Source organism: Hydra vulgaris, chromosome 15 (genome assembly GCF_038396675.1).
Source record: "Hydra vulgaris chromosome 15, alternate assembly HydraT2T_AEP".
Classification (NCBI taxonomy): domain Eukaryota; kingdom Metazoa; phylum Cnidaria; class Hydrozoa; order Anthoathecata; family Hydridae; genus Hydra; species Hydra vulgaris.
The window spans coordinates 16,608,174-16,625,000 of record NC_088934.1 but is presented as its reverse complement, the minus strand read 5'-3'; the positions used below and the strand labels follow the sequence as shown (position 1 = coordinate 16,625,000).

Genomic DNA, 16,827 nt, shown 5'->3' with positions numbered 1-16,827 from the left:
AATAATCTTAAAGATGTTACCTGATGCACAGTAAGAAGAGAGCTTATGGAGAAGACCAGCATGCCAAACTTCATCAAAGGCTTTAGAAGTATTGAGAACAATAGCCCTAACCTCTCTATATCTATCTAATGCACAATAAAACATATTGGGTATTACCATTAACAAATCAGGAGTAGAATAAGAAGATCCATATCAAAATTCTTAGATTCAAGTTGAGAGATTAAGTGTTTTTTAATTAAAGACTCAAAACCTTGCTTAATAATAAGAAGACTAATGGGGCAGTAGTTTGATGAGTCGGATTGCTTTCCAGAATTTTTGAAAATAGGGATAGCTATGTCGCTTTTTAGCAGGCTGAAAAAAAAAGACTCTAATGACCACAAGCTGTAGAAGAGTCTAAGCAGGAAACCACTTTAGATTCAGAATCTGGAGTGATTCGAATGTCAAGCAATGGATCAATCTGTTTGTTGGGTATATCAGGTATGATGTGATGAATTGAATCAAAAGATGAAATAGATGAAAAGTTCTTAGCAAACAGCTCAGCTTTTTCTTTAGGTGAGGTAACAAAATCTAAACCATGCATAAGAGGTGGAATAACAGGTTTGCCCTTATTATAGACACTGTTAAAGATTCTCCAGAAGTCTCTGGAGCCTAATTTTTGAGATAAATACAAGATTTTATGACCTGAGAATAGCAAGCTTTGGCGTTCTACAAAACCTTTTTACTAAAGCTTCTGGCAATAGTAAACAGAGATCTGTTTTCTGGAGACTTGTTTTCGTGATTGATAAGGAAAAAATGATTACGATTGTAAATTCCAGCGCAATCATAGGAAAATGAGGGAGAAGAGTGTGTCTTGACTTGAAATCGTCGAGAGGGAATAAAAAATTCCATGCCAGTATGAATCCGAGAATTTACATAAGAAGCACATTTGTCAGCAGGAAGACAAAAGATTTCTACCCAAGGATCACAAAGTTCTGAAAGAAGTTCTAGTAGGCTTAAAGGTATTTATAGTAGATATGATGATAGATGGATTCTGATGTTGAAGTAGAATGAGATAATAGTTTTTGATCAGAAGCACCGAAGGGTAAATGTGGAAAAAACTGATCACTGACTAGGATCAGAAACAAAACATAAGTTGAGTAGAAAAGGTAAATGATTCAGATTGTGTGGAAAGCGAGTTGGAAAGTTGACTATTTGAGTTAGAGATTGAGAAAAGTAAAAGTTTACGGCCTTAATGCCTGCAGAGTCACTGGCAGTAGAGTCAAGTCATTTAGTGTGATGAGCATTAAAGTCACCAACTACAATGATATTGGCTGAAAGATAAAGAAAATGGGCTTAATTAATTTAATCAATCAATTAATCATATATTTCTGATTAAGGTCTAACAATCAAGGATATTTACAAATAGTTTGAAACTAATTTAAAGTAAATACCTGATGAAAATGATATCAAATAATTTTAATGATACAAATAATAAAAATATTAATAAGTCTTCTCCATTTGAAATTCATTGCCAGTGCATAAAAAAATGCTGGCTAGATGGTCTTTATTAGAGTGGTGTGTGATTTTAAAAATTATTTGCTCTTAGTTCTTTTTTCTTCAGAAGTTGCAAAGCAGCATTTTATCTGTTCTTGTTTTAAATTGCTTCCATTGAGTCGATTCCAAGCTTTAAAGCAGCAGCATCAGTTCCATCATAGTCCTTAGTGTCTATCAAATGTGCAAAGATAGTGATTGGTGACCTAAAAAGTAAATAGCATATTTTAAAAGCTTTTTAACATTATTTTAAAATTTGATCTGCTTTAAAATAAAAGTTATCTAAATCTTTAAAATAAATATCCTTTCTAGGTAGTTTTTAGCAATACTATTTTTCTATCTACTACTGTCATGCAAGCTTGCAAATCATCTAAATTATCTGAATCTTTAAAATAAATATCCTTTCTAGGTAGTTTTTAGCAATACTAGTTTTCTATCTACTCCTGTCATGCAAGCTTGCAAATCATCTGATAGGATAGAGAAAAAATTACTTTGAGTTAATATAAAGTTGCTTTTTTTGAAAACTGCTGAATTTAAAGGTTTTGTAATTTTAAAAAATTTAACAAAATTTGTTTCATTCTATTAAATTTTTTAAATTCCATAGTGGACATCACAATAACATTAAATGATATTTCGTTATTAATAGTAAAAGTTCTACTAAGTTTCTAACTTATGTAACATAACAAAGTATTAAAAAGTTTTTAATAACAATTTTGAAGATGTAATTACCTAAAAATGTTATTACAATTTTAACTTAAAGTGATTGATGAACAAAAACTGAATATTATATACACAGATAGGAAAAGTTACAAACAGTTAAAAACTGACTTAAAGTAGCAACCTACTGTGAGATAAAAAGCAGTTATTATAAAGAAACTGACAATGATTAATTAATATTTATAACATTTATAATCAACATGAAAACTATATAAGCTATATAAGTAATATAATAATATGATATATCACCTAAAATGAATAACAAGTAATATTAAGAAAATGGAAACAAAAAACCACAAACAAATACTAAACAAAAAATAAACTTATAAAATATAAGATAAATTAATAAACTAAAAAAATTACTACACCAATAATAACTAAAAAAAAAAAAAATTAAAAAAATAAGTAAACAGATAATAGCAACAATACAAGAAACTCTTGCAAAGTAGAAAGAAAAAAAAATGTCAAAATTAATGGTTATCACAAATAAATTTACAGAGAACAGTATTTATGAAAAAAATTAACCTAAAAATAAGCTAAAATTTAAAGATAAACTAATTAAGAAATTAAAAAGAGGCAAATAAAAAAAAATTACAAAAAGTATTCACAAATGATGGATAATTTAAAAAGTCTTAAAATATTGTACTTTAGTTATCTTTTTCTTTTAAGAATGTTTTTTAAAATTTATTGTTATTTATTGCAATATTCTTTTTTTTTTCTTTTTCTTTTTGTTTTTCAACCTTTTCATGTTTGTTTTTTCCTTCTTTTCTTTACTCATTATATTTCTTTTTGTTTTTAGGCTTTTCTAGTGTTGTTTTTTCCTTTGTGGGGAGTGATTTTATTTTTTATAAACTACCCCTTTTTTCTTGACTTTTCTAATCTTTTGTTTTTGTTTGTTTTCTTTTCTTAGTTGTTTTTTCTTTGGTCTTCTTTACTCATGTTTATAGTTTTTTCTTTTCGTTATCAAAAATCAAAGATCAGAAATGGCATTGAAAAGAGTTCATTCTTGAGATAAAGGAGAGCAGTGTAGAACAAAGAGAAAGATATTAGAATGAAGTGGTGTTAAAAAAAACACATAAAAGAATAGTCTGTGAGTTCAAACCTAGTTTCCCAACAAATGGGTAAAGTCTTACGAATGTTAGTGCTCAGGCCAAGCATTTGACTAATAAAGTCTTTATGAATTACAGCAAGATAGCCATTAGCAATAAATTCACATAATGAGACAGATGAACTCAAACTAATTGCACAAAGAGGTCTAGTAAACTTTGCAATAGATAAGACTTAACAAAAGAAAAATTGCTACGAAGTCTATGAATGTTGGTGAATGATAGATTTAGAAAACTTGGTGATGACGATGGTTATTTGCGTTTTATAGTTTTTGGTGCTTTAATTATATTTAGATTTTTAAAGAATTTGACTTAAAGCACAGATAGTACTCAGTACACTATTTAATAGTCCAATAATTGCCTTATTACTATTAACAAACTGCAAGCCATAACAAAGGGCTCCAAATGTAGCCTCGACAATGCACACCAAAAGTACAAACAAGGACACTAAACATGTGCAACATGGCACTGTTAGTACTCTGATACTTTACAGATGTTGATGGAATCAGCCTTTTTTAGAGCTACCACAGAGTTTGAGAAATCTGTTTACCAGCTAGCCTCAGAACCATAAAACTGAGTTTTAGTGCTGTATCCTCATTAGGTGATAATAGAATCAGTTGCCAAGTCATAAATACAGAGATACAACCAAAACCCATGCAATGAGTCAAAAAGATCCAGCATTCAACATCCTAAACTAGAAACAATGTATTATAAATACATCTACACCAGCCTAATAGATGAAGAAGGAGTGCAAAGCCTGTCAATAGATAAAATCTGTTTACCCCTTAATCTAATATAATGTCTAAATATTTTATCTCCTATACAATATTTATTTTTCACTGCTTATTCTATATTTAAGTTTCTTTGTTGTTTTATTGTTTTAAGAATTTAAGCTAACTGTTTTAGATCTTTTAACCTTGTGCAACATCAATATATGTAAACCTAATATTAGATGAAGTATAGTCAATGTTTACAAACTAAGAATACATATGGAAGTGCAACCTAATCTATTTAAGGGCAACTCCTCTGACACTGAAATAATTTAATTTAGACAGCAGAATTTCATGGCCAACAGTATCAAACAGTATCAACAGTAAAAAATGTCTTTTGCAAATCAACAAACACTCCAGCAGCAAATTGTTTTTGGTTAGGTGCATCACGTATTGTCTAAGTTATGTCAATAAGCCCTTGATTTGTACAGTGCTTTTTGCCAAAACAAAATTGAAGGCTGTAAGAATACAAGAATAGTTAAAAAAATTTTCTAGTCTAACATGAATCCTTTGAGTAGCTTGCCATCATTTGAATGATATAGGTTGGTAGTTACAATGATCTAGTTTGGATCCACTTCTAAAAAAAGCACAAAATAGCAACTTTAAATAAATCAGGGAAGATTTGAATGATTGGTTTATTAAATTCCTCAAAGGGTAGCTTAATTCTTTTTATACTGATATAAATATTTGTTTATGGATGCCATTTGGTTCAGTGCTTTTTCTAGAGTTAATGATGGATATTTAATCATTTACTTCTTAAGATTTAACAGGGGTTATATAGAAGGAGATTTAGGTTTTTAAGATAGTGGGTGAAGTTATGACTAGGAGCGATGATTATGCTGAAAAATTTTTCTGCAATTGTGGAAAAATAATCATTAAACAAGTTTGTGATTAGAACCTTATTAGTTTAATTTGATTATTCATAGTTAAACTTTAGATGGCGTTGTGGTTGTTTGGCTCTATAGCAATAATTTGTTTTATTCCATTCCAGGTGTTTCTAAGATTGTTTAAGTTTTCATTAAAATATTTTGAGTAGTACAAGTTACTTATTTAATTATGATAAAGTTTAAACCTTTGAAAGTATTCCTTCTCTAATTTCTCATTTTTACATTTTATAAATTTTTGTGAAGTTAATTTTTGATATATATCAATTTATTGATTCCAACATTAATCCATGGTTTGGATATAGATTTATTTGTTTTCTTAGAAGATACTTTTAAAGGGGCACAATAATCAAGTAATTTGTTTACAAGTTGCTTTATTGGAAGCTATTCAGCATCTTTTAGAAATAAATTTATATCAAAGTGTTTAAAATAACAGTTTATTTTTCTTTGAGGTTACTTCAAAATCTTGCTAAGCAAAGCTATAAACTGCATAAGGTAGTTAGCAAGAGATACTGTAAGGTTGCCAGTTTGAAAATTAGGTTTGTGAAAGTTTAAAAAGATATTATCTATTAGTGTCTTGGTTGTAACCCTAGTTGGTAGGTGTAACCCTAGTTGGTTGTGTAATATATGGGACTAGAGAAAAGTAGCACATGGAATCAAGAAAGTTATTACAGAAGTTCAAAAGCCTAATTTTTAATGTCTTTTTTATAAAGACTTCTAAGATAACTACGTTTTTAGTTTTTAAAGACAACTTGTTATGCAAAGTTTAAATGAAATGATCATTAAACCTATCTCTGCACAAAAAAATATGACGGTAAACACATTCTACTATGATATTTTTTTTAGTGAGGAATAAGATTTCAATAATGCGCAGTGGGTCAGTAGCCGGCAAAACTATACAAAAAAGTTTTAAAATTTTGAAATTTTGAAAAAGGCAAATTTTGCTCAATATATTAATAAGCCAGAAATTATATTTTATTAAAAAATAATTTTTCAATAAAACGTCATATTTGTTGTTTAAATATATCCTTAAATACTTTTTATCAATAACAATAAAAAAGTGTGAAAATTTTATTTTTTTACATCTTTTGAAAACTTTGATTTCTTATTTTAAAGAAGTTTAAGTTTATTTTTTAACTTATAAATGACTTATATGGTATTATGTTAATATTTAAATCACATAAAAAAAAAAATATTTTTTGCATTTTATATAAATATTTTCAACAATGCAAACATCAATAATTTTGAGTTATAAGTTTTTATTTTTTTCAAAAATATCATTTAAAACCATCGGATCATCCTGTATCAACCGCTTAAAATGATATATAATTGAATACTAATATGACATTGATCTTGTGGTATAAAAGTTGGCTGCCTATAGCTGCCTAAACGAATACACTTTTAAACTCAATTAACTACGTCCACGTTTCTTGTTAATGCGTTTTTGATCGATAACAAAAAATTTAAGAAGATTTGAAATTTAAAAACTGCAGTTTGACTTTATAATAATTTTTATTAAAGACATAAGTTTAAAATTAAATATTTTTGTATTTTTTAATTGCTTTCCAGTAACTTCCTCGTATTTGCTCAATTTACATTTAGATCGCATTGAACCCATTATTCCAAATTTTTTATGCTACCGTTTTAAAGTAATAAAAACTCAGAGACTGTGATAAAATATGAATTATATACTTCTATGTGGTACAAGTTTGGGACATAATATTTATTATTTATTTTATAATTTCCGAAAGCAATAAAATTATATGTAATCGATAAAAAACACGATAGCAACCAATGAGAAATAAAGGAAAGGAACTGAGTTTCATAGTTACTGCTCGTAAAAAAATTACTTTATTAAAAACATTTTAAATTACTTTCTTTCAAATTAAAAGTATTTTATTGAACAGACAATCTCTTAAAAATGGATAGGAGATGTCTTATGAATTATATAATGGAAAATAATTTACTACAAAATGATGATTTACATGCAAAGATTTTGAGTTTTGTTTCCCAAAGCAATTTTGAAGAATCTAATGATAACTTGTCAGTTATTTCGAAATTCATTTACCAAGCTAAAAAAAAGTGGAAAAAATTGAATAGAACAAGTGCAGTATTTGAAAAAAGATATAAAGTTTGGTTAAACCAAACTATATTTGACTGTAAAAAAAAAGAAATCAAAACAAAAACCTGTGGTATGTTTACTTTAACTATGTGTAAATTTATTATAATGTGTATAATTTATTTGTATTATTATTACGACGATTTAATAATTGATAAAATAATATTATACTTTAAGGTGGACACCCTTTGATTTTGTTTGAAGATGCCTCTGTGAGAACTAAAGATCGCATAATTAAAGAGCTTTTGAGTAAATATAATTTAAACGAACTTTTATATGCAGCAAGTAAAAGTTTGAAAAGGGATAAAAGGTTTATAGAAGCAAAAGTGGTTAAAAAAATATACAACAAAGAATTATCGACAGAATCACTTACTTCAGAACAATCATTAGCGCTAGTCTTAGATGCTAATTTATCCAAAGAAACTTATCAGCATTTAAGAAACAATGCTCTTCCATTCAGCTCTCTATACCCATCCTATCATATTGTAAAAGAGGCTAAAAATAAATGCTACCCTGAAAACATTCAGGTCATTGACTACTCTGCAGAGGTTCCATTACAAGGTCTTTTTTTTCATACTGCATCAAGAATATGTTCAGCTTATAGTGTTGTGTTAAATTCACCTGTGCTTAAAGATTGTACTAAACTATTTATAATATACAAAGCTGGTTTTGATGGTGCAACAGGACAATCTGTTTATAAACAACTGTCAGATGTTTCTAGTGAACTTCATACAGATGAATCACTTTTCATAACTTGCTTGGTTCCTCTAGAACTATATTGTTTCAAAGATGACAAAAAACAGGTTGTTTGGAGAAACCCGAAACCATCGTCAACTAATTACTGCAGACCTCTGAGATTTAAATATAGAAAAGAATCAAATGAAGTAATTCTTGCAGAATATGAGTCAATTATGGCTTCTATTAAAGAGATAACATTATCTGTTGTACCTGGTTTATTGGAGGGCGGTACAACAAAGGAAGTTGAAATACAACATATTGTAAATTTAACAATGATTGATGGAAAAATTCAAACTATTTCCACAGCAACCAACTCATACCAATGCTGTTCAGTGTGTGGTGCATCTCCAATCGAAATGAACAATTTATCTTTAGTTGTTCAAAAAAAAACTTTAGAAGGCAATATAAAACATGGCGTTTCAACTTTGCATGCTTGGATAAGGTTTTTAGAATGTATGCTCCATATCTCTTATAAGATGCCGATTATGAAGTGGCAGGCTAGAAATCAAGACGAAAAAAATATTGTTAAACTGAGAAAGCTTGAAGTCTGTGCTGAATTTCGAACAAGGATAGGTCTTGTCATAGACCAACCGAGAATAGGTGGGGCAGGTACATCAAACAATGGCAACACAGCTAGGTGATTTTTTCAGCAATACGATGTCTCAGCTAGTATAATGAACATCGATGTAGATCTTATGAAAAGGCTTCATATTATTTTGGCCACAATATCAAGTGGTTATGATATTAACTCATCCAAATTTAAAACATTCTGTTGGGAAACTGCTTCGCTCTATGTATTCCTGTACCCTTGGTATCCTATGACCCAAACACTTCATAAGATTTTGATTCATGGCTATGAAGTCATCAAACTGTTTACTCTTCCATTAGGTATGTTTTCTGAAGAGGCTCAAGAGGCTACCAATAAAGTTTTTAAGATTTTTCGTGAAAATTTTACAAGAAAATGCGATCGGAAAAGACCTTTTTCATCACCTTTTATGTGCATCTGATCCTTTAATTTGCACATTAAGAAAGAAGATACATAACAAAAAAAAATGTCTACCATCTGGTGTACTTGAACTATTGCAAGAGCCAACGATAGAATACTCTGCGTAAAACATAAATTTAAATAATATCCTTGTTGTTAATTTTGTTGGGTAAAAACGGAATTTTTTATAAATGGAAAATAAATGAGTTTTTTAATAATTTGCGTAATTATGTAATAAAATTTGAAGTTTTTAAAAAACAAATGTTATTTTTTCCACAAATTATGTTTTTCAATATAATAAACTGTTTCTAATTAAAAAAAGTAAAAAAATTTTGGTTTTAGAGGTTTTGACTAGAAAATGTCACTTTTGACCCACTGTGTAATGGTTGATTCAAGTTTTTGTAGTTTTAGAATTTGAAGATCATATCTCAACTTGTACTTCAAGTCTGATTTAGTATATAGAAGTGCCCCTCCTCCGCTGAGGAGGGAGAGGGGGCACTTCCATATCTTTTATAAAAAATATTAAATAAGAATGTTACTATTTCCTGCTATATTCTTTAACTTGAGTTCTTCAGCTCTGAAAATTCTTCAACTTTGCAGAGAATAATGTAGCTTTAGGAAATGATACTAGATGAAATTACAATACCTTTACAATACCATATTAAGTTAAAATAAGTTATTAAAATAGATAATATTCATCGTTGGTAGTATAAAATATGATTGCTAGTATTTAATATGATGCAGTTGAGATAAAGATCAAACACAACTGACTGCCTTTTTTTTTTTTTTTTACTAAAAAGATAAACAATGAAACTTTTGTGACATTTAATGATTTAATTGGTTATCATAAATCAACTCAGAATGTATCACATAATGAACTAGAGTTTATTAACAAATTTTCTTTAAAATTTTAATGTGGTGTTATTATGCTTATTATATGACAGATTTATAAACAGTTTTTTTTTCAAAAAAGGAATCTAGTTGATTCCCATGTCCTTAAAAGGAAATCTTTTATTCCTTTACTTACTATTATTATATTCATACTTGTTTATTTGAAGAGCAAATTTAGCAAAAATTTGAAGAGCGAATTTAGCAAAAAATAATGTTAGATTTATAATACATTATTCACATTAGATGGATATCTCCACCAAATGCAATTTTAATATTTTTTAGGTATAATCATCTTGCCAACAAAACAGTTTTTTTTGTAAGTTAAGATTTTAAAGCCAAAACACGATAGTGCATTTATTTATTTATAGAAATTATTTGAATTAATTAGTAAAACACAAAAAATAATATATAACTATAATGAATAATAAATAAAAATCTATAATTTATATAATAATAATAAAAATACTGTTTATTACTTAACTTTAGTACTTTTATCTAACCATGTTTTTAAAAAACATTAAAAATAAATATTAAAATCATTAAAAAATGTAAAATTAAATCTTTATCGTGAATGCTAAAATTTGAATATTTATTTTATATATTATATGTTTTATTATTTCTTTTATATATTATGATTATTATATTATATACAAATTATTTTAGATATTATAATTATTGATATTTGAATTTAATATAATTAACACTTTAATAAATTAATTTAAAAAGTGACAAATTTTTATGTGTTAATGTAATTGATTTTTTTTTAGTTAAAACTGAAGTGTTAATCGATAGAGTTAACTCAAGTTATTTAGTTCAAACTCTTAAAAAAGGTTTTGCGGATAGTACTCCAGATGAATTTTCTGAGACATCTGATTTTACAGATAATAATGAATATGCTTGTCGAACTTTACCAAACGACGATTTAGTGTTTGTTAAAAAAGTGTGCATGTATTTTAAAATTTCATTGAGATGGTTTGAATTTGCTTTTCATGTTACAAATTGTAATGTGATGAGCAGTTTTTTGTTCCAAAAAGAAGTTCATTCAACTGCAAAATCTTTGAAAGAAAACATCGATTATACTCAATTATTTGACAGGGTTATTATACCAGCAAGTCAAAATTTGGAAAATTTGTTTGGAAGCATAGTTTCTTGTAAAATATCTCCATCTGATGTGGTTTTCATTTTTTCAGAAAATCAAAATGCCTACAAAACTGAACTTTTTTTATTAAAAAAATATTTTATGTTAAATGATGATGAAGTAGATATAGAAACTTGTGTTGAAAAAATAAATTTTGTCTTTTTAATAGTAAAATATTCTAATATTGCAGAAGCAATACAAAAAGTGAGAAAAAGTCTAAGTTTAAATGGAGATTTTACTATTGTTGAGAATATGATGGTAATAATATTTAGATTTTAAATTTTTAATAATTTAATTTAAAAATAACTTTATTTAAAGTATAATTTTTTTCCTCCTAATTTTGTATGTATCATTTAGATACCCATAGATAAAGTTGAAAGCTTGCAATCTATTGAAAACAATTCAAATATTTTAGCAAGTTTCTTTGAAATGTTTTCATCCAACATTTTAGAAATATTTACTGCTATTTCATCATGTCAACAACTTATATTTTGGCTGAGAGAGAATCTAAAAAGTATACATTTTAATACATATATATATATATATATATATATATACATATATATATATATATATATATATACATATATATATATATATATACATATATATATATATATATATATATATATATATATATATATATATATATATATATATATATACACACACATATATATATATATATATATATATATATGTATATATATATATATATATATATATATATATATATATATATATATAAATATATATAAATATGCACATACACATGCTGCTTAAAATTTTTTATTGTCTTAAATTGAAAATTTAGAAATTGAATTAAATGCCTAATTATTTAAAAATTTAACTGAATAGTTAATAAATTTATTTCTATTGTTTGTTTGATAATTGATTATTTTAACTTAATATTATATTCAAAAAATTGAGTTTGAAAAAATAATACTAACATTTGCTACAGAAATTTTTATTTTAAATCTGTTTTTGTAGTTTTTTGTTTTAAATTTAATATTATTTTAGTATTATTAAAATCTTATATCTAAATTGTAGATCCAAAAGAAGTGGGGTTTTTAGTCGAAATCATGTCATTAGCTGCCGGTGAAACTGATTATGATATTGGTAAAATAAGTTGTTTTGAAGCTTGCTGTCTTGCTTTTAACCACATAATTTTTGATCTAACTAAAAAATCTGGTTTTAATGATCTGTTCAAAGCCTGTAAGGAAATTGAAGGAATAATGTCAAGTGATCCCAATATTCTTAAAAATCTAGTTAGTATGATTCTTATATTGTTGATAAATAGTGGTATGAATTACTTTTTAATTTTTTATTTTATCAAACTTGAAATTTATATATATTTTAAATTTTGAAAACAAATATGATTTATAGTATGCTTTTTTTTCATAAATGATGTGATGAAGGAAGTAAACTTTGTTATGCCCCTGGTGTTTTCTGTGCAAATAGAATTCTGAAGAACCATGAGCGCATCCAAGTTTGCTTCTTAATTGGCATGTTTGAGTTGCTTTTGACTTACTGCTTTTAACATTACAAATCCAATTCAATTGGTCTTCTTTGAGTCTAATCTACTTTGATCTTGCAATTTTAAATTGTTTCCAAAATTTTTTTAGGAATTTTTAGAAAAATTGGTCATACATTTTAGCCAACCTTATTAATAAATTTTTTTTATAAGTTAGTTTTTATTTATGATTTGAAAAAGAAATTATTTTAACTAGTAGTGTGTGACATTAATTGTGCTGATACCAAATGTAAATTATTAAAAAATTAAAAAAATAAAAATGTGTAAATCAGTTTAAAAAAAAAGTTATATGTTAGATAAAAAAGTCATTAAAACATTTGTTAAACAAATTTAAAAAATAGGCTGCTCTAAGCAGTGTTATTATGACAATAAAATCTCGATGAAAAAAAAAAGAGAAAGTTTATGAAAATGTTATATACTGCTTGCCCAAGCCTAAGCACCAGAAAATAGTTTTTGTAATTGAAAAAATTTGATACAAAAACAAATAGAAGAATGACTCAATGATCCACTTTATAAATCAAGTAAAATGCCTAAAGAAGTTGCAATTATTGGAAAGTAGTAACACACATAAATTTGTGTATATGTATATATATATATATATATATGTATATATATATATATATATATATATATATATATATATATATATATATATATATATGTATATATATATATATATGCAAGCATACATACATGCATACATGCATGCATTCATATACATACATACATACATACACACATACATACATACATACATACATACATACATACATACATACATACATACATACATACATACATACATACATACATACATACATACATACATACATACATACATACATACATACATACATACAGATGTACATAAATACATACATACAGACGTACATAAATACATGTGTACATACATATGTTTATCCATGCATCTATGCATACAAATCAAGTATTTTTAAGTTATATAATACTTAGAGATTTATTAATAGTTTTGTATATAAAGAATTATTATTCAAAACTTTTATATGGTATTACTTATTTTAGACTGATACAAATAGCAATCTTGAGTGGTTTAAAAATGCAAAAAAATCACAAGGATCAGTAACTATGAAGTCTATAATGGAAACTCAATTTGTAAATCGTAAAGGATATTTCATTATTGGAAATAAAAAAAGTAGAAATGTTGATTTTTCAGAATTCAATCTTGCAGACATTATAAAATTCAAAATTCGAAAAAAAAAAAATTGATTGTAAAAAAATACACTTTGGAAAAATTATATGATTTGCAAAGTCGTCTGATGTTGCTTGGAGTGAATAATTGTGACAATTCAGTTCAAGAAATGAAGAATGAAAAAGACTATTTTATTGAGGTGTGGCTTTATATAGAATAATATTGTTATTAATCAAAAATTGAAATTATTTTTAAATATAATTTTTTCAAAATTAATTTTAAATTAAAAGACTACAACCTAACTCTAAATAATCAACTATGGATTATAATGCTTTTAGGAAACCTTGAACTTAACTTAACTTTATATAAGTCTTAGTTCACAGGTGTTGTCTAGAATGACCTTAGCCTTGGTGTCTATGGTCACTTGCGGTAGTGGTGTAGTGGTAAGAGCGCTCGCTTTGTAAGCGAGAGGTTCGGAGTTCGACTCCCACCACGTCCCTGGAAGTACCGCGCTCAACTTAGTTTCTCCGCGCAGCGACCTTCGTCGGCAAGGTTCGTGTTTCGGAGTTAAAGAGTTGAGAGAGGGTTGCACCACGAATAATAACTAAAAAATATAAAACAAAAAAATGAGTAGCCTCCTCGACTGTAGTGGCCCCCTCTTCGGGCCTTAGGGAGGTGAATAATCTAAAATTAAAAAAAAAAAAAAACTTTAAGCAAAGTTCACAGTTTTCACAAAATTACTTAAAATGTGTATTTTGTTTAATAAAATTAGTATAAAAATATTTTTATATAATAAAAAAATAAATAAAACATGTTTGAAAATTAATATTTGAATGTTTTTTAAATTGGTGTAATCAAATTATTTTAAATAGGTGTAATCAAATTATTTTAATTTAAATATTTTTGCATTTTTGTAACTTCAGACATGAACTAATAATCATTTTTAATGATAGGCTCCAACAACAATGTTAGAAATTTATCAAAACTTGCTGTCAATCAATAATTCAATTTGTAATAAGCTGTCTGATAAAAATGTAATTTGCGTTTTTTTATAATCAATTATTACAAAGTCTTGTTCTTAAGCAGATGAATAAAGAAAAAAAAGAAAATAGAATTAGAGTTTTTTGAAATGTATGATATAAAAAGTATTGTTCTAAAATTGATTCAGTTATTTTTATCAGATAGAAGGCAAAAATTGTTCTTGGTTGGAATTTCTCTACATTTATTAGTGTTTCCAGTGGTGTACCCCAGATCTGTTCTGAGACCATTACTGTTTTTTAATGTTTATCAATGATCTTCCTGATAACTTTAAAAAAAAAACTCTACACTGTAAAAAAGTTTTTAAATAATACAAAATAATAATTGTAATGATCTACACAATAATATAAATTCTACCATTTATTAGTGAAATGACTGGAGTAACTAAATGTAGAAAAATGTAAAATGGGCTCAGAAAATAAAAAAATTAACTATAATATTAAAAACTAATACATTGCTAATTATCAATTGATTATTAAAAAATTCGATAAAGATTTTGATGTCTTGTTAAGAAAAAATTTAAGATACTAAAGCTCTTTTATCTACCAAAAGAACCAGTGAGTCACAAAGATACATTTCCGACAATAGTATTCATTCATTTAAAAGAGATTTTTTACTAATTGAATCATCCCAATTTGAAATTGCTGTTTAACTTCAAATCAGTGATAAAATCTAAATAAAGTCTTCAAAACATTTATATGGTATTACTTATTTTAGACTGATACAAATAACAATCTTGAGTGGTTTAAAAATGTGTTTCAGTGATTAAGTCTAAATAAAGTCTTTACAAATTTTATTACCTGAATTTATTGTAAATTGTAATTTGTAATTTTCTGCAAAAGCAATCTTTAATTCAGTGAGTTTTTTATGCTTATCACAGCTAAATAAATAAATAATAAAAAAAAAATACTACTTAAACATTTTTTTTAATGTGAGCCAGTTATATAAAAGAGCAACTTTTTTCAAGTCGCAACATTTGCGGTACCCATTTTGCAAATTACGAGACTCGATGCACAAACTTTTAGAGTCACAAACACTTGCAGTACTATTTTTGTAAGTCACAACACTTTTTGGCTATTTTTTAAATCTATAGCTTTTTCTATTTAAAGGTGTCTCAGTTGGCTTACATAATATTATATGAAATATAATGCTATATAATGCTTATATATATATAATGCTTTCAATATTTGCAATTCTGTTATTGCTTTGGTTCTGACCAAAAAACTGTCACATTTTTTACTCATGCAATTTAAGAAAGTACCAACCAGGGTGTGATTATAGGTAGCTGGAAAGACAATATTCTGAAATCTGAATATTAGTTTTAAAAATTAGTTTTTTAATAAATATGTTCACTTTTAGTTTTCAGTTATAAGTTTAATGATACCATACTTCTTTGCAATCCTCTCTCTTTATATAGTGATTGATATATGACAAATTTATAGTTTGAAATGCTTGAATTTGTGCTAGTATAATTTATTTAAAAAGCTAAAAGCACTTATGCTATGTATGTATATTTTATTCAAAAGCTTTATTACCTCAATAATTCTCAAACTCCATCCTTCTTCCATTCTTTTATTAGGCTATGTTGTAACAAACGATTTTAGTAATAGTTTTTATTGGATTTAACCATAAATTTTACGTAAATAGTCACATAATAGTCTCATATAGATGTAACTGTACACAAAAAACTTTTTGTTATGAAAAACTTATCATTTATAGAAAATTTATTTTGTATTTCTCTATTGTAATAAATTATTGAATAGTCTTGCCCTTGAACAGGTAAAAAAAAAAATTGTTTATGTTACTTATTTAAAAGATTTTTTATTCGCATTTACTATTTTTTTCCAAAATAACTAACTAAAAAAATGTAATTTAAAAAATTATTTACTACTGATTATAATATATATCCATAATCCATTTATATATTAAAAAATCAAAACAAACAAAAGTTTATCACTATTATATTTATATTTATTGCTATACTTTTATTTTAGATTACTATTCTCAAATTTAAATAAGATATATGAAGTATAGTTTTTTTTATTTTATTGACTATTTTATTACTAGATTGTTTTTTCTATTTTCATTTTTGTTAATTTGAGTTTTTAATAACGTTTATTGGTTGATTGACAGGTTGTTGAAGTTGTAACAAGATTAGGAAATGCTTATATGTCTCTTTGTGAAGCTGGCGATATTAAATTTTTACAAT

At 26.2% G+C, this 16,827-nt stretch overlaps 1 protein-coding gene across 2 annotated transcripts in view; it reads left to right on the top strand.

The window, feature by feature from the left end:
* Positions 1–13,596, top strand: part of LOC136091512 (uncharacterized) — a 90,008-nt gene extending 76,412 nt beyond the window's left edge. For both annotated transcript variants that reach the window (XM_065819154.1, XM_065819155.1), the window contains exons 18-21: positions 10,508–11,136; positions 11,236–11,392; positions 11,929–12,146; positions 13,454–13,596. The gene's annotated coding sequence lies outside the window, so the exon portion shown is untranslated. The remainder of the gene's footprint in view (positions 1–10,507; positions 11,137–11,235; positions 11,393–11,928; positions 12,147–13,453) is intronic.
* The last annotated feature ends 3,231 nt before the right edge of the window (positions 13,597–16,827 follow it).